The sequence below is a fragment of the Felis catus genome, chromosome A2 (genome assembly GCF_018350175.1).
Source record: "Felis catus isolate Fca126 chromosome A2, F.catus_Fca126_mat1.0, whole genome shotgun sequence".
Lineage (NCBI taxonomy): Eukaryota > Metazoa > Chordata > Mammalia > Carnivora > Felidae > Felis > Felis catus.
This window is the reverse complement of record NC_058369.1, coordinates 98,869,975-98,890,211: the sequence shown is the minus strand read 5'-3', so window position 1 is coordinate 98,890,211 and position 20,237 is coordinate 98,869,975. Positions and strand designations below refer to the sequence as shown.

General features: G+C 37.1%; 1 long non-coding RNA gene across 1 annotated transcript in view; it reads left to right on the top strand.

Moving 5' to 3' along the window:
- LOC123383882 overlaps window positions 1-19,581 on the top strand; it is a 54,972-nt gene extending 35,391 nt beyond the window's left edge. Inside the window, exons 2-3 of the long non-coding RNA XR_006594222.1 lie at window positions 12,210-12,358; window positions 19,455-19,581. This is a non-coding gene — a long non-coding RNA (uncharacterized LOC123383882). The remainder of the gene's footprint in view (window positions 1-12,209; window positions 12,359-19,454) is intronic.
- The last annotated feature ends 656 nt before the right edge of the window (window positions 19,582-20,237 follow it).

Below are 20,237 nucleotides of genomic sequence, written 5' to 3'. Positions count from 1 at the left end.
TCATACTGCTAAAATGTCCATGGCATGAAATTGGTTAATAAGTTTTGCTCCACATGCTGGGATACTGCAGGTCAACAGAAGACAACAGCCTCAAAACACACATTTCTAGAAATTTAATAACACAGATACAAAAGGGCCTATTTGTTGTGGTGTTGAAATACAATTAATTTAAAATAGAGGGAGGAAGTACAACGTATAGATACAACATATGTGAACTTAGTTCATAAACTGTGGAAGATTATGTAAATAATGGTGTTATTCTTATCACTGTTAACAATGTTGAAATTCAACTAATGATATTTACAATCTCTTGAAATTATTCCTTTAGCCAAGCTTTATGGGATTTCTAGCATTTCACTCCTTTGGTAAGAAAGTTTTTGGGACTCCTGGGTGACTCAGTCAGTTAAGTCCGACTTTGGCTCAGGTTATGATCTCACAGTACGTGGGTTTGAGCCCCAGGTCGGGCTCTGTGCTGACAGTTCAGAGCCTGGAACCTGCTTCATATTCTGTGTCTCCCCCTCTCTCTGCCCCTCCCATGCTCATGTTCTGTCTCTCTCTGTCTCTCAGTAATAAATAAATGTTTTAAAAAGTTTAAAAAAAAAAGAAAGTTTTAAAAGAATAATCTTCAGAGGCACCTGGGTGGATCAGTCAAACATCCGACTTGACTTCGGCTCAGATCATGATCTCCTGGTTTGCGGTTTGAGCCCAGCTTTGGGCTCTGTGCTGAGAGCTCAGAGCCTAGAGCCTGCTTTGGATTCTGTGTTTCCCTCTCTCCCTACCCGTCCTCGCTCACATTCTATCTGTCTCTCAAAAATAAAATAAAAATTTAAAAAAATAATAAAAACTAAAAGGATAATCTTCATTCAGAACACAAACTGAATTATAAATTACATATATTTCTCCCTAAAAAGGACAAGATTTACATATATTTAATATGATAATTTCACCATTTCAAATTCTGTGCTCCATATTCTGGCCCATATGAAAAATGGCAGATTCTGGAAAAATACCATGTAATAACACCTCTTTAATTTAAAATACGAGATTTTTTAAAAATATGTTTTTCTATTCCTACAATTTTCTCTGCTGTTAAAGGTTTTAAATTTTAAAGTCAGAATTTGATTTTTTTCTACCTTCATTCCAAAATTTCTTATGAAGGGAGACATACATATCACTCTAGACAAGAGACAGTTCATGGAAGAAATGGAAGAAAAAGCTGAGGAACTCATATTGATAAACAGATTCAATGCAATCTATCACAATTATACTTGGCTTCTTTGCAGAAATTGAGAAGCTCATATTAAAAAAATTCAAGAGACCCAGAATAAAATAACATAAAATAGCATAAAACAAAATAAAATAAAATAAAATAAAATAAAATATAAAATGAAATGAAATGAAATGAAATAAAATAAAATAAAAAATAAAATAAAATAAAATAAAATAAAATAAAATAAAATAAAACAAAAATCTTGGGGCGGGGGGAACAAAACTGGAGGGCTTAAAACTCCCAATTTCAAAACGTACTCCAAAGTATCAACAATCAAGACAGTGTGGCACTGACATAAGTGCAGACATAGAGATCAATAGAATAAAATAAAGAGTCACAGAATTAACCCATTTATTTCTGGTCAATTGATTTCCAACAAGGATGACAACACCATTCAATAGGGAAAGAATTGCCTTTTCAACAGCTGGTGCAAAGACATCTGAACAGCCACATGCAGAAGAATGAAGTTCAGCTCTTACCCTATATCATATTAAAAAATTCACTCAAAATGGAACAAAAACATAAACATGAGAACCCAAACAACAAAACTCTTAGAAGAAATCCTAAGTGTTAAGTGTAAATCTTTCTTACCTTGGGTTTGGCAATGGATTCTTCAATATGACACCAAAAGCACAAAGCAAAAGGAAATGAGCTAGTTGAACGTCATCAAATTAAAAACTTCTGTACCTCAGAGAACCTCCTCAAGAAAGGGAGAAGACAATCACAGAATGGGAGGGAATGTTTGAAAATCATATAGATGATGAGGGAGTTATATTTAAAACGTGTAAAGGGGCACCTGGGTGGCTCAGTTGGTTGAGCATCTGACTTTGGCTCAGGTCACGATCTTGCGGTCTGTGAGTTCAAGCCCCACGTCAGGCTCTGTGCTGACAGCTCAGAGCCTGGAGCCTGCTTCGGATTCTGTGTCTCCCTCTCTCTGCCCCTTTCCCACTCATGCTCTGTCTCACTCTCTCTCAAAAATAAATAAACATTAAACAAATTTTTAAATATGTAAAGAAATTTTACAACTCAATAATATAAAAAGACAACCCAACTAAAAAATGGACCTGGGTTTGGAGGACTAAAAACAGAACAACTGTTAAAAGATTATATAAGAAACAATTAGACTTACAGATGAACTTCCAAAAACTGAACTCACTTGCCCCCAACCTCAGCAGAAGACTGGGTGCTTATACTTCGGTGAGAAGGACCAGAAGGCTATGGAAATACAGGTATAACTGAAGGTATGAATAAGGCTCTGAAACTTAAAACTGATGTTTTCAGGGAAAGCTTGTTGGACTCCCAGAATACTGGCAATCACACTTATACCCCCAAGCAGGATATTAGATTTCTCCTTGGAAAAACTAACCAGCCCAAGGGAAAAAAAAATTTTTTTTTTAATTCCAGTATAGGTAACATATAGTGTTATATTAGTTTCAGGTGTACAATATAGTGATTCAACATTTCTGTACATCACCCGTTTCTCATCAGCAGTGCACTCTTTAATCCCCATCACCTATTTCACCCCCCACCCCCACCCCCAACTACCTCCTGTCTGGTAACCATCAGTTTATTCCCTATAGTTAAAAGTCTGTTTTTTGGTTTGCCTCTCTCTCTTTCCAAGAAAAAAATTGAGGTACTTTCTCAAAATACAGTGCAGTCTTTGCTTAATCACTCTACTTCAGGGGTCAACTCTGGTCATATTAGCAAGGGTAAGGGTGGAGGGGTTGGGTATAACAAGCAAAGCAGCAGAAACCACTCATGTGAGCAGAGGGTGAAAGGAACTGCAAAAAGGCGGGGTATAGGCTAGCCAGAAAACCTAACTGTCCGTGGCATGTTTTCAGGATAGATATGTTTTGGGCAAAAGAGATATGAGAAAAGAATTCCATGCAGAGGAAACAACTGAAGCGAAGCAAGAAAGTGCAGGTCCCCTCTGAATACCAATATATGGTTCTGGTTAGCTAATGGGGAAGGCAAGGGAGTGCAGAACAAAATAATGTTGGAAACATAGATTCTATGACCTTCAGACCTAATCCACCCTTCATCTTTGCCCACTGGTTGCAGCAGCCAGCGTTCCGTTTGTCCTCTTCTGGTGGTTGCTGTGTTTTGTACTGGTAGATTGCTGAGAGGATTTGAACAACAACCAGTTCAGACATGTTTGCAAAAGCTCATGGATGTCAAGCGGTGCGAGGTTTGTATAAGCACCCAATCCGTCTCCTACTTAAGACTGTACGGGGAACATTTAATATCCTAAATCCTCGGTTAAACTGGTTTCATAATTATTTTTCCAAGTGGAGTTCAAACCAAATTCATACTTAAGAAGCATTTAACATACTGTGAGAGAAAAAGTGATTTTTCAAGCATCCAGCATAATATCCAATCCTGAATGCCATTGCTTGAGAGAGAAAATAGTTTTGTAAGAATGGAAAACTTACCTGGAAAAATGCCGAGATAAAAAATACATCACGGTTCTTTGACAGAACACAAAAAATGGACAAGTATCTCTGAAGATGCATTTTTGAAAAGGTAAAAAGACACTAATAAACAACATTAGGAATAAAAAATCAACAATGCTTTCAAGATTAAAAAGATAATAAGTAGATATTATGAACAACCTGATATAATGCATTTGGAAACTCAGATGACATGAATAAACCTCTAGAAAAAAAATATGACTTACCCAAATTTACTAAGGAAGAAACGAGAAATGTGAACAGTCATATCACCATAGAAGAAATTGAATCAGAAGTTTAAAACCTTCCTATGGAAAAACCAGGCCCAGTCAGTGTTGCCAGGAATTTCCAGAAAATAGATAAAAAAAGAAATATCTTCAAACATTCAAGGAAAAATAATTTCTACCTCATACAAGCTATCTCAGTGTATAGAAAAATGGGATTATCCCTAGCTTACTTTATTAAGCCACTTAAAATTTGATACAAAACACAGTGAAGCATGAAAACAAAATTATAGACCAATCTTGCTCATGAACATAGATACAAAAATTAGAATATTAGATACAAATATTAGACTATTATTATGGATTAGCAAACACAATCCATAAGTGTGGGTGTGTGGGTGTGTATGTACACTTTAAGATAATGCATCATTTGGATGATCCCAGGGTTGCACTTTTGATTTTACATAAGAAATCAATTACTATATAATCATTTTATTAGTGAAAGGAAAAATCATATAATCATCTCAATAGAAAAAGCAATTGATAAAATTCCACATCCTTTCTTAAACTAAAAGAAAATAAGTTAGAAATAAAAGAGAAGTTCCTTAAACTGATAAAGGGTAACTACAGAAAACCTATAGGTGGCATCATATTTAATGGTGAAATATTTACAGCTTTCTCTTGGAGCTTAAGAACAAGACAAGGGCATCTTTTAGCACCATATGTATAATATCATATAGAGGGCATAGCCAGTAATCAGGCAAAAAAAAGTAATAAAGGGTGTGCCAGTTGGAAAGAGAGAAAGAGAACTCTCATTACTTGTGTATATAATCTGTGAATTAGAAACCTAAAAAAAGCTACAGATAAATTAAAGTTAATAAAATGATTTAGCACAGTTGCAAGATATAAAACTCAATATACAAAAATAAATGTCAACAAACATAATTTTTTTAGGAGATATATACAATAACAACAAAATTATAGAATACCTAGGAATAAATATAACAAAATTATCCAAGAACATTATGAAGAAAATTATAAAGCTTTATTGAAAGACAAAGAAAACCTAAATAAACATAGGTATGTACACCGTACACATACATGAGAAGAGTTGATACCATATAAACAACAATTCTTCCCAGAAGGATTGGTAATTTCAATGGTATTCCCATCAAAATCCCAAAGACACTTTATGGTACTTGGCAAACTGATTTAAAAATTTAAATGGAAGAGAAAAGGGCTAAGATGAAGAAGAAAAAGGGGCACTCACTTTATCACATACTTAGAATTATTATAAAGCCATAATAATTACAACGGAGGGTATTGTCACAGGATCATCAAATGAAACAGAATACAAAGCCCCAAACAGATCTACTTATATGTGGATCTTTGATATTAACTGGTCGTGGGAGAAAGAATGTACTTTTCAATGAATTATCTTGGTACACCTGGGTATCCACAAGTAAGTAAAATAAAATTATATCCCTATCATGTACTGTATTTAAAAATCAGTTCCACTAAATTAAAGTCTTAGATGAGAAAGGCAAAACTAACAACATTGGAGAATATTGTTATGGCTTCTGTATAGAAGAGGGTTTCTTAAAATACACAAGCCATAAAGGAAAAGTTGAATTCTACCATTTAATTCAAAAAGATATAAAAATGATTAAAGGAAAAATGCACAAAAGAGAAAAAGGAAAAGAGATTTTTTGACACATAAATCTGACAAAAGATTACCATCCAAAATATGTTGAAAAATAAAAAACAAACCGAAAACCCTCCTAAAAATCAATTAAAAACAAAACAATTAAAAAACGAAGGACAAAATTTTGAGCATGAACTCTACAGATGAATCATCATAAATGGAAACAAACATGGGAAAATATGCTTGACTTTATTATAAATGATGAAGTGTAAATTCAAACTACAATGAGATAAAATATCATACCCACAATGGAAATTAGAGTCTGGCAACATTGCATACTGGTGAGAATGTGCGAAAAGCAAGGATTTTATACTGCTGATAGTAATATCTATAGTTGCTACCACCAAATGCAATTTGTCATTTTCTAATAATATTGAAAATGTGCATATCCCATGACCCAAGAATTCCACTCCTGGAAATCCTCATACGTATGCACCAAGACAAATACCCAAAATTGTACATAGCAGCACTGTTTACTATTTCGACAAATTCTGAACAATCCAAATACCTATCAACAATGGAGTACATAAATAAGCCGTGTGAAACTATAATGGATTACTATGTGCTAGTGACATTTAATAAATTTCAGCTACATAAAACAACATGAAGTTAAAAAGAACAATTTGATAAAAAAAATATACATACGGCATGGTTATATTCACAGAAAGCCAATATGTTGTTTAGGGAGCCAAGGAAAAGGTAATGCTATCATGAAAAAGAAAGCAATTATAAACACAAAACGTGTATAATTTAACTGCTGGCTCATAATTATTTGAGAAAAGAAATGGGACACACAAGAAGCTTCAACATTCTTGGTGATAGTCTGTTTCCTCCCCAGAAAGTAGATAAGTGGATGTTCACTGCATTCATTCTTTACACCTTACACATATTCCATAAATATTTTCATTTTGACTGCACATCTCAGTTCTAAAAAGTTTCATGTTGTTTAGATATATCAGGCCCAGTGACAACTTTTCAACACCCTACACGAGCACCATCTGAGAGTCTGTGTCCCAGTCCAAGGATTTAACCAGCTGAAGCCTGTGGCACCAAAATCCCAAATGCAGAAATGAATGCATCAGACCATTGTAACCTGTCACACTCAGTCACCTCACCTAATTTCTCTTGTTCCAATTCATCTCCCAATTATAAATTTAACATCCCACGTAGATTTGCCCACAGGGAGAGAGGGTACTGATCAACAAACATGAGTCACCAGAGAGCCTGATAGCTCCATTTCTCACTGTAATTTAAAGCTGGCATTCTGGCTGATATTTTAAGTTCTGTAAGCATCCTCAGGGACAATCTATGCCTGCTGAAGAGAAGATGGAAAGATGAATCATTCCAAGGACAAGTGGAGGGGGAAGCTGAGAAGGAGTCAGAAAAGCAGAAGGGAAGAAGTTGTCCAAAGCCACAATTCAGAAGCAATAACAAAAGACTTTATTTATTTATTTATTTATTTATTTATTTAACAAAAGACTTTATGATAGAGGCACTTAAACTGGTTGCAGGCTGAACTCTGAGTGTTTACGAAGCAAGTAGGCAACTTACAAAAAAGTGAGTGCCATCGTGGAAGACAGCAGCCTGTAGTGGTAAGAGCAAAGTTTTCAGAGTCAGATTTGACTCGTATATTGCCTTTCTCACTCATGAGGTCCCTGAGTCTCGGTATACTCACCTGTAAATGAAGATAACAGTACTGGTGATGATTAAAGGTAAAATACTACAGCTCTTCTCAAAGGGGGCCAGTTTAGTAAAATGGAGGAGCTTGGCTTTGATGGCAGACCCAGCCTGATTCCAGCTCGGCCACCTTCTGGTTATATGGTCTCCAAGACTCATTTTTCTCATTTACAAAATGGGATGAGGAGACGTTACCTGAAGATGTTATGAAACTTAGAGATGATAAGCCTGATGTTGGCAATTAAGAAGTGTTCTATAAAGCTTGTATAACGTTATTGTTACTGGATGTTGAGGCACTATTAAAAAAGCAAAATCAAAAATGGCTAAGACAAGGAGCCAGAAAGACTCTGGGGACAAGGAGAAGCCATGGTTATAGTCCATTGGCATGAGCTGAGGCAAGTGGGCACAGAGGAGTAGCAACCTTGCTACGAGGGTGCTGGCTATGGTGAAATAAGGAAAATGTGCCAGGCAGGAAGGAAACTAGCCTTGGTTTGGTCTGTTCGTGGGCATCAGCCACTCAGACATGGGGACTTGTACCTAAAGAAAGATCTCTATTCACTGGAAAGGAGGGTAGGAAGAAGCAGAACTGCCAGTCAGTCCCAGAGAAACTTGGGCAGAAGAGTAATCAAGATGAGGACTCCAAACCAGACGTAGCCGTGAGGCAGATAAGATGTGGGTCTTAGATGGTGGAACTGTGGCACAAGTCTAAGCATTAATCACATCCTCAGAGTGAGAGGTCACAAGATCATGGCAAGGCTGACAGATGGCAGAGCCGACTTTGGCTTTTTCAGTGTTCTAACCAGACTGAAGTAATCATGCTCTCCTCTGAGACAAGAATGTTCAGGACCTCCAAGCTGACCTAGGGTACAATGTTTGGGGAACTCACGCTGGCAAGAAGATGGAGCATTGCTTAACCTGGAGATAGAGTGCACAGAGCAGAGGGAAAAGTTCTGTGAGGCAGCATGCTGGGCAAAAGCTAGATGCTGGCCAGTTGCACCATCCAGAACAGGGCCAGGCAGAGTCCTAGGCATTAGGATGGAAAGCAGGTGTGAAACCTGGAGTGCTATCTGTGCCAGCAAAGGTTTCCACAGATTGCAATTTATATGATGTGTGACGTCTTGAGAAACAACATGTAGATGGGAACAATCAAAGCCACAGAATTTACTTAATACCACTGTGCAAGGACTCTGCTGCAAAAAAGGAGGGGGCTTTATCTCCAAGGAGCCGAGCACAACTCATTTTCAGAATGGCAGAGTTGGCTATGGAGCTCACAGGGAGGTTGGTGCCCATGGCATGCCCAATCACAAACCCACACTCCTTAGTCTGAGCTGCTTCACTACTGATTCTTAGGAATGATAGAGCAAAATGCTGTTCACAAAGATGTCTGCCCCTGAGTTCCTGGCTATGCTGAATGCAAGTTTGGTTTGAGGAATAAAAATCAATTTTCTAAAAGAGTGCTGTGCAGAAGAGTGTGTCATTTCAAAGTATTATGAAGAATTCTAGAAGTATTGTTGACTTGGAAAATCACTTTGAAGGGAATACAGTTGTATTTCTTGAAACTAATCTAATTTCAGAATCACTCTTTCAAGACCATTTTTCTTCCTAGTTTACCTCTCACTGAGGACATTGGAAATGTTCTAATAGAGTCAATATTTGCTTACAGCCCATTTAGGTTTCCTCTATAGCTTTAATTAATTTCAGCACATGCATTATGGTTTGGGATGCAGTCTTTCCCTTGGCCTAAACACGATTCATTACTCAGGGCCCCAAAGAGTGCTGTGATTTTACATTTGGTAACACAGGTAGCTTTCTCTGTCACTCGTAATCTCTTTTATTCATCAGCAGCAATGCCAAATAAAACACCTGTTTCCTTTGAGCATTAATAAGAAAGGTTTGCTTTTTCCATATTCCCTCCAACTTGAGAAGAAGTAAATCCTCTCAAATTCTACCTCCCACATCAGGGGTTTATTTCATTTCAAGTTGGAATGGGGAGCAAACTCTTGGGGGAAATAACTGGACTTTCTAATCCCAGTGTAAAAGGTTTAAGGTCTTAGTTCACAACGCAAGACTTTAATTAATACTGTTCCGTGTTTCTTCTATTCACCCTTTATTTTACCTGGTTAAATACTCAATGTATTTTAAAATGTCTTTGCTTTATTGCACATGACATCCCTAAGCCATTAAATCTGTCTATAAAGTCATCATAATTATAATTTCCCACACTTCGTTCTCTCCAGTATTCTGGGCAGCAGTGGGAAAGTCCTCATGTCCCTCCTCTGTTCTGGTTTGGAGATAAGTTTAAATATTCTTCCATTAAAAAATCTTTTTCCACCAGCCTCACCCTCTGTGGCTCTCCAAAATTCTGACATTTCTCTGCAATATTCCTTAGGGTTCAAACTTAAACTAGGTGCAGGCTTATTTGGGAGAATTGCACTTTTGTTTATATACAAGGAAAATAAAATTGCCGTAAAAATTGTTTTTAAGTGAGAACACTAGAGCTGTGTTTTGAACTGAGCAGCAGGATTTATCACTTTTCTTTGGGAAGATTTGTTTCAGAATCTTATTGTCATTCTGTTGAAGAACTGCCTGTGGGCTAGTCTGAAAGAATGATATTGAGAAAAGGCAGGAGCTAGATTGTGTTGCATGATAAAATTACAGGGATTCTCAACTTGTCCCGTGGCAGCTAGAAGGAAAGAAAGTATTAGGGGCCCCACAAAATGTAGGAAGTGGGAAGATGGGAATTTGCAGACCCCAGGAACCTGAGGCATTTGTGGCCTCAGAGAAAGATGTCAGCTAATAGATTTCCCTGTAGAGAAACTGGCCAAGTTCTTTAGGAATAATGAAGTCAGTCATCCAGGTACCTTCTTCATCTCTCTGTTATCCCCAAATCTTTTTAAAAATCCTGTGACAATACAGCTTTGTGATAGAGCTGCTATGGGGAACGAAAGAGAGAGTGGCTTGTGCCTGAAGGAAGGAGACAGAAGTCAGCAAGCAAGAGTGTTAACAAAACATACATGGGTGGCAGAGGTAAAGCGAGGGAAGGCATTCTGGGGGACATACAACAAAAAGCAATCTGAAGGATGTGTACTTCTCCCATCCAAGGAACCTCACAAGCAGTAGAGAAGGAGCCGACCTTCCCAACACTATATGGCATGGGGATGTAGCTCAAATAAGACATGTGCCCAGAATGCTAGAAGACTCAGAAATCTATGAATTATGCATAACCCACATTTTTTTTCTTTTTTCTTCTCTAAAAGGTCAATATCATGTCACCTTCTGATGATACTTATGCGGAAATCACTCATTGCCCTGCTTCTTACAGTTTATTCTCTTTAATCCAAAGGAAATGAATCCAAAGGAATTGGTTCTTCTCTGCCAATCCAACTCATGAAAGATTTGTTTTGTTAGACACTGACAAAAGAATTTCGTTCTGTGTTACATCTTATAGCGGTATCTAAACATTCCTATGAGGAAGAGCATCTTAAAACTAAGTCGTGTTGGTTTCTGGCTGCTCCATTAGCTACACTCCTCCTTAACTTCATTCCTTTCAAAGATGGAAGCAAGAAGACAAAGTTCTGACTCTGTATATCCAGATGACATAAAATGAAGATAAACTTGAAAAATGCCGTATCTCCTACCTCACAGACATTGAGTTCTTTGCTTATGGCTTCTTCTCAATATCAGACTCCCAGCAGCCACTACAAGTCAGTTAGGACTAGCATGTGAGATGTAGTGGACTTTTCCCCTGGGTTCACCTTTTACTGCAGACATTGCTGCAGCCAGTACATCTGCTCACAGGTACATCCTGATAGTACCTCACATTGGTTCCACCACTTATCTCTTGCTTTCTGACCTATGGTTTTTCTGCCACCACCTTGAAGGACCCTTTGGGAATCTGTCATACACTCTCACGTGTACAGCCAGGAAACACAAGGGAGTTAATACTCATAGGGCAACTCTTGACCAATGAGGGATACAGGCTAGTGGGAAAAGGCCCCATGTCCCCTTTTTCCATCTCCTGGGTAATCCACTCTGAGGCCCAGTCTACACTGCTTGTCAGAGAGTCCCAGATGTCAACAGCAGTGACCAACCCAAGAAAACACCCTTGTGCTGGCTCCCCCTCTTTCTGTCCTTTACTATCCACTGCCCTCTGCTGCTTTCTTTTCCTTTTTTTTTTTTAATTGTTTATTTATTTTTGAGTGGGCGGGAAGGGCAGAGAGAGAGGGAGACAGAATATCCAAAGCCAGTTCTGCACTGACAGCAGACAGCCTGACGCCAGGCTCAAACTCACGAGACAACTATGAGATCATGACCTGAGCTGAAGTTGGATGCTTAACTAACTGAGCCATCCAGGCTCTGCTGCTATTTCTTGAGACCACTTCCCAAAATAAACTACGTGCACACAAACCCTTGCTTTTTGAGGGGAAAGCAAGGCTAAGCAAACAATACCTTAAGTAGTGAAACAACAGTTTTACACATAAAATAGTTTGGTTTTTATTTTGTTATGCTTCTTTTATAACCCCTCCCTCAAGAAACCTACAAGGGATCTAAGCATATGGCATGACAAATTGTCCTTTAACACCTCTTCATTGCCTGACATAAAATATTGTCATGTAGATGAATCTCTAATTAATTTGCTTCATATTTTCATTTTTAAAAATAATGTATAGATGTTAAAAATATCTGTACTTGGTTTTGTTGATAATTTAAAGTAAACAGAAATTTCCACTTACCTTTGAATTTTACTTTAAATCTGGCTTTTCATTTATTCTAACTTAGTATGTTGACTTATTTTTATGCTTGGCACTTGTTTTTATGGATTATATGAGATGGTTCTGATAGAATCTAATGTCAAGTTTACCAGAGTTGTCCCTTCTCTCTAGGAAATTCTGACTGTTAACGCATGCTTTAAAACAAAACAGGAGGAATCTGAGATGTCTGAGGACAGTCAAGCCTTGGAGTTTGTCCTCTGCTGTTGCTGCCTGGTTTCTGGGAATCCATGGAAATAGGAATTGTGGGTCAAAGGTTAAAGGTAAGTAGTTAGGATGTACCTCAGTAGCCAATCGTGATGAGGGCAATGTAACCAATATGTAAGTAATCAATATAACCAATAGCTAGAACAGTCCAATTCCAAGTCTTAATGTTAGAATAGTGCCCTTCCCATCTGGCCAGTGACTGCAAGTTTCTTTCTACCTGTGTTGTCACTCTACCTTTGTTCATCTTTTAGCAGCCATCTTTTAGCAGCCATCTCCATTCTGGTTCCATTCCTGCAGGTGGTGCTGGATATCTCCTGCCCATAAAGCTGGCTATCACAATCTTTTGCTTAGTTAGGAGTGTCTGAGGGTGTGCACAGGGTGTGAAGTGGTGGTTTATTTCCCAGGGCCACCGAAAAATCACCTTTCATCATCTTTAACTATGTGTTTTATCTTTGATGCAATGTCTAAGTGATTGGAGAGGAGTTTTTAGTAGCAAGAATAAAGGATGAAGGTCCTTGTTTGTTTGTTCTGGCTAACAACCTACTCACATTTTAATACTCTTAAGACGTTCAAGGCTAGTGCTTTGTAATTTGTCGTGTTATTCTTTTGTAATGTGAAAGAACTTTTACATTATTTCAAAGGCAAAGGGAGAAGCTTCTTTAAGAAGTTAGCCTGTGATAAGTTAACTCTAGATTTTGTGTGAGTTAGGAGTGCACAGGAATCAAGTAGATCTTACCTGGCTGCATTGCGAGGAACGGTCATGATTGAATCAATGAAAACTAAGCCAAGGTGACCTCTACAATGAAATAATGAGCATTTAATGGTCTTAGAAAACAGAAATTTTGATAAGATTACTCCTTCTTTAGGTGTGAAGAAGAGTTGGGGCCAATCCTGGATCTCAGGTGTCAAAGTTTTCAAGCAGCACAGAAAAACAATAGTGTTTCCTTAGAAAGGAAAGTATATATATATATATATATATATATATATATGCACTCTCTCTCTATATATATATATATACTCTCTCTATATATAGAGAGAGTATATATATATATATATTATATATAAATATATATGTGCTTCTTCAATATCATATAAAAATCTATATAAATTAAAAGATACTTGCACTATTATTTAGAATAGTGAAAAGTTAGAAACCATCTAAACACATTATATGTTTATTGGTTAAACATATCAATCAATAGAATATTTTGCAGCCATAAAAGTAGAGATTATGAAGACCCTGTAGCAACAATATAGAAAACACTTGAGATATCTTATTAAAAGGCAAGGTTTCTCAACCTCAACACTATTGACATTCAGGGGCAGATCATTGTCCTTGGGAGTGGGGGGCCCTTCTGTGCACTGTAGGATGTTCATCAGCACCACTGATCTCTACCCCTAGATGCTTATAGCACCACCACCCCAGCTGTGGCAACTAAAAATGTCTCCAGATATTGCCAAAAGTCCCAGTCTTTGAGCGGAGTGTGGAAAAATACCCAGGTTGAGGACTATTGTTAAAGGGGAAAATCGAACTACAAAATTGCTTCTATACTATAATTAAATCTAATGAAATTAGGTATGCTTCTAGATCAGAACAAAGATTAAACAAAAAAAAAATAAGAACATTGATTTATTAAGGTGGTGGGATTCTGAATATAAATTCTTAATATAAATTTATAAATTCTTAATAAACAAAAATCTGTAGAAAAAATATCAGAATTGGAGTAACATATTATAATTGTAATTTCTTAATAAACAATTTATAAATTTATTGTTTAAAAACAACTTATAAATTCTTAATAAACAAAAATCTGTAGGGAAAATATCAGAATTGGAGTAACACAATATTACAATTGTATTATTTTTGCAATATAAATGGAATGGTGTATTTAAAATTATAAATGAATGAATGGTTTTTTTACCTGTAGTCGTAGTGAAGCCTACCCATTGGACGTCAGTCACCTAGAGCAAATTTCATGATTTATCTTCTAGAAGTTTCCTACTCACCAAATTATGATAACTGAAACATAGTTATTTTTGTACCTCTTGTTTTCCTCAATGACGGAACGTTAGTGTATTAGTTTGCTAGGACTGCCATTACACATACCACAGGCTGACTGGTTGCTGTAACACATACCACAGACTGGGTGGCTTCTGTAACACTCACCACAGAACAGGTGGCTTCAACAATAGAAATGTTTTATCTCCTAGGTCTGAAGACTAGAAGTTCAAATTTAAGATATTGGCAGAGTTGGTTCCTTCTGAGGGCTGAAAGGGAAGAACCTGTTCCAGACATTTCTTGGCTTATAGATGGCCATCTTCATGTACACCTGTTTTGTTTCCCTTGTATCTTCATTGTCTTCCCTCTGTCTTCTGATTTTCCATTTTCATAATGATACCAGTCATACTGGATTAAGGTTCACCCTATAGACTCCATTTTAACCTAATTATTTCTATAATGACCCTATCTCCAAATAAAGTCACATTCTGAGATACTAGCAGGTTAGGACTTCAACACATGAGTTTTGGGGGGGCACAATTCAACTCATAACAGTCAGATTCTCAAGATGAGCAGGAGGAGCTATTTTTAACTATAAACAAAGCCCTGAAAATTCCAATTGGTTTGGTTTTAGGTTGGCTCCTCACACATTTTCTTTCTAATGGACAGGTGTCCCTCTTTCTTCCCCTCCTTAACCCATTTCCTAAAGGAGTATCTTGCCTTGGGAAGTCACTGTTGCTGATGAGAATGTGTGATATCTTCCAGGTGGTATTGGGGCAAAGTATTAACCATTGGTTGTCAGTAATGTTTTAATAACCTAGATAATTAATATTTATATACTATTAAAGTGAGCTTTTTTCCATATGCATCAACTCAATGTAGACCAAGAGCTGAAAATAATATGCCTTCTATGGCTTAAGAACAAAGTAGATTCATATATTGAAAAAAATAATAATAATAACCTAATACTATAAAATATAATCTAATAAATTAGATGGAATGATAAAAAATTCTCAATAAATTTTATATATTGAAAAAAATAATAACCTAATACTATAAAATATAATCTAATAAATTAGATGGAATGATAAAAAAAAGAACAAAGTAGAAAATTTATATGCAATAGCCATGGATGGATTTATTTCCATAAAATGGCGTTCTCTGCAGTTTCAATTTCATGCAAAGAGTTCTAAGAATTCCAAGATGCTACTCCATAGACCTCTACTTATTTGATGTGCAGTGGAGGAACCTATCTTGGATTCTGTCTTAGTTTCTAATCTAAAAGGATTTAAAGAAAGTAGTATTTTCAGTTCTAAGTCTCAAAAGTTTACCATATTCTAGAATTAGGTCAAACAGAAGACATAAATTATGCTTTCTATGGATTATATGAACCCACACTCAAAGTTGATGTTAAACTGAGACCATTTCATAGAGATTCCAGTGTACATTTTAAATGACTTGGCCAAGAGTAATTATTAAGTAGCATTGGGACATTTCACAAATAAGTCAGATGTCAGAGGGGGTCTAGATGTCTGTGTTTATCTATGCTTTTCCTATATGAGCCAAGTGGAAACCCATATTTGGAATTTAAACTCTTCCCAGATTTCCACAAATCATTTCCAATGACTTCAAGGATATATTGGGACTTGGTACACATATGGAAGATCCAGGGATTACTGGGAACCTAGAGAAGGACATTCTGATAGTTCCTAAGCCCCTTTCTTCTTACTGTCTTTTCTTGTTTTCTCCTTTCTGTGTTCTCTCCACCCTATACCCCTCCTCAAACCTCACCATCCCTGCAGCAGCAATGACAATTCCTTCTCTCGGTTCATGCAAAACATGGAATGCAGCATGTCAAATTATTTCCTTCAATAAATGTGGTGCTTTCCCTTAACACAATCAGCAGAATAAACTTTTCTCTATTCCATTACACATTGACTATGTAAAACTTTCTTAACCTATTTAAAGGAATACAGTGAAAGTCACTCTATAGGGTCAAAATGGATATACGATGATTGGCAATGACTTCCAGACTCTGATCAGCCCCATCTCAATCAAAGAAAGCTAAAGTTTATTTGGGTGGGATAAAAAGAAGGTGAATACAGAAAGGAAAAGAGGAAATAATCTCAACTTGAGAAAAGCAGGAAGAGGAAAATGGGTTCCTGAATCCTGAATATTTTCCTGGTCCAAACTGTCCATGTAACTGAGAAACTTTAAGACTTCAAACTTCAGCAGGTCAAAGGCAAATATGGATGGTATACTTGGGCCCTGGAACTTCTTGCATTTATCACACACTAAAATTACTCAGTATCTTACATAACTGACGTTTTAGACCTCACTTATGTTATGATGGGGTTTTATATGAATATGGAATTATTTTTAAAGCCCTTTAATATGGCCTAGCACTCTCAAAATAACTACCCCTTTAACACTAAACAACAACAACAACAACAAAACCCAAAACAAAACAAAACAAAAATCAGACCAGACACTTCTGAAGAAAGTAAAGTTCTTAACAAGTTAATAACAAGAGTTGGAACTCCTACCACCCTTCTGATGGCAACGACACGGGTTTTTCCTGGACAGCATGTTTCCTTCCCCAGGAGACCTCATCAAGACTAGATAACAGAAACTTATTTTTCCTCCAAAACAGTTATTTGGACTGATATTCAGTTAATTATCTCATGTTTCTCCTGGCTTGTATCCATATGTTTTAAAAGCTATGTGGGCCCATGCCTTCCTACTGGTGGCCTCTAACTGCAAGCCAGGTCTGAAACCACCTGGCAATTTGGTGAATTCACACAGGCAAGCAATCATTTCAGTTAAATAAATAAGATGGGTAGTTTTATGTCCCACCCCACCTCCCCTCAGTGAAACTTTCACTCTGTACTGGTGTAAAGAATTTTGCAATGACATAGAGGTTGAAAGTAGGGGAAAACTGATTCTGTAGTGCTTCTCTGGCTAAGATGTGTAAGAGGAAGAAGAAGAACAATAGCATCAACTTCTGCTTATTGAGTGCTTACTGTATTGCAGGTACCGTGCTAAGCACGTCATATAATTTAATCTTAATTAGAAACAATTTTGTAATCTATCTTTGTCTTTTTCACTATAAACAAAGAATTTTGTGTTCATGACAAAATATCTAACTTACAAAAACAAAAACTCTAGGCGTTGGTGCCTACTCCCTGAATTAATTGAGCAGATGTGAACAATTATAACTGAAACTCCAAGCATTGCTGTCACATGGAAGAACAAGACTCACAAGAAGACTGTGATATTTGATTTTGTATTTGCCTCTTCTTTTTTTTTTTATTTTACTTTTAATGTTTATTTATGAGAGAGAGAGAGAGAGAGAGAGAGAGAGAGAGAGAGAGAGAACCAGCGGGGGAGAGGCAGAGAGAGGGAGATGCAGAATCCAAAGCAGGCTCCAGGCTCTGAGCTGTCAGCACAGAGCCTGACGCGGGGCTCAAACCCATGAGCTGTGAGATCATGACCTGAGGTGAATGAAGTCTAATGCTTAACTGACTGAGCCACCCAGACACCCTGATTTTGTATTTGCCTCTTTTTTTTTTAACATTTATTTAATTTTGAGAGACAGAGCATGAGCAAGGGAGGGGCAGAGAGAGAGGGAGAAACAGAATCCAAAGCAGGCTCCAAGCTGTCAGCACAGAACCTGATAGCGTGGCTTGAACTCAGAAACCGCGAGTTCATGACCTGAGCCAAAGTCGGATGCTTAACCGGCTGAGCCACCCAGGGGCCCTTATATTTGCCTCTTAAACATACACTGCAACGTTTGTTTTCTCTATTCATCTACCTTGTGGGCATATGCTAATGTTTGTTACCCGGTGCTCTGTAATGGCCACTTCTCATGAGATAGAAAATACTCATATGCCTTACAAGAAACAGCCTGATAATACAGTACAATTTGCCTATGTGTGTCAGCACTGCTTGCCCTCTGCTTTCACAAGCAACTTTGATATGTCTTCTAGACAAGTAAGGATATTGGAGCAATTTCGGTTTTAAAGTTCCTGTAGCATCGTTTTTTCATGAAGACTTTTATATTTAATCCCAAAGCCATGCAGTCCGTTGGCCATGCAGTCTGAAGCGGGATTTGGAGACCAGAGCCAAAAGAGTGGCCCACAAGTTATAGGTTGCATGTTGGCATTTTGATCATAGGCAGTCTGGGTTTAAATCTCCCTTCTACCATGTATTAACTGTGTGACCTTAGTTGTTTCACTTGTCTTCTTTAAGCTTTAATTTTCTCATCTTTAAAATGAAGATAAGAATAGTGACTGTCTCATGGGGTTAGTGGGAGGGCTTAGGGAGGTAAGGCACATGTATTCACGTACTGCCTAGCATAACAAAAGCTTAATAAATACCAGTTATTATGAAAGCGACTCATCCCTCTGCCACTCTTCGGGTATGCAACTTTGGCCAAGTCATGCAATGGCTCTAACCTCTGTTTCTATAGGGAAATAAACCACACTAGATATTGTCTAAAATCTTTTTCAGCTCTGACTCTCTGAGAATCAAAATCATTCTGTACGTGCATAGCAGATAGTATTCACCAAACACTCTACACACTCCTCTGTATTTCTCAGTGCCATAATTAGTTTGGGATGTCATAACTAGTTTTGGCCAGTGGAAATGTGAGTGTGACCTAAGAGGCTTGCACGAAACAAGGAAGAGGCCAAGGCACCTAATATGGCATTGTTTTATGTGCAGTTCTAGGATTCTTATGGCATTCACATATGCCACCCTCTTTCTCATTAGCTGGGTTCCAGGTTTATTTTGCTGTATATCTAAGATGGCTCTGACTCTTACATAAAAAATTCTTCAATCTGTTTTTGTACAACCTTACCATTTCTTCTGGTATCTCACTGGTCTTTATAAAATTCTTGAAGCACAATTAATTTTCTTATAAATACACTAATTATAAGAAGCAAGACTTTTCACATTGAAGGTAAACTGGAAAGGCACACAGTATCTGGTAGTCCTACCTCACAAAGATTGTTGTGAAAACCAAAGTAGATACCAGAAACTGAAGAGCGAAGTGTTGTGTAGTAAGGTGAGGTGGGTGACATGATTGATGGAATGAGAGGTATATTGGAAAGGCACTAGAACCCATAAAACAGTTTGAATATCTGATATAGGAGATCAATATTTGTGAAGAGAAGAAACACATGAAAGTCAAAATACGAAGTATGGCCAGAGACCTACACAGGAACTTTCAGAAGAGGAACCAGTTGCCTTTGTTACGGTATATCTCATTTCCCTATTTTCTTTCTTTAAGAAGAAAAGAGTACCAAACTTAATATATATATATATATATATATATATATATATATATATATATATATATAACAAATAATAGCTCCTTCTTCAGAATAACTGAAATTCTAAGAGCAGTAAGAATGGTGTTTTTAAGTAGCCACATACTTCCACATCTCTGGATAATTTAGGGAAACTGGAATTCTTTGAGTTTGCGTCCATATTTTCTTAACTAGGAAATAATGTTGGTGGACATACATCAATGCCATTTTATTAATAATTATTGATTGAAATGTGAATTGGAGAAGTAAATAAATATTAGTGATTCATCTCTCTCCATCATTTATCAAGATGGGTTTATCCACACCATTTGTGATTTGGATGGAATGTTGGAACACAGACCAGTGCTCCATAACAAACAAGATAGATGAAAATCTCAGAAGATGACTGTTGACTTAATCCAAACAAAATATCTCCTGGTTCCATTTGCTGTTGCCAAGTCTCAGTAGAGTGCTAAGAATAAATATAGCACAAGTGCGGAAAGGGGTCTGTTTGGCTTTCTGTTTGTGATCGTTCAGGCAGATGAGTGATAGAACTGTGAGCTGTTCTCCACCAACTGCCTGGCAGCCACCAAGTCATTGACGTCAATGCTCAAAATGAGGCAT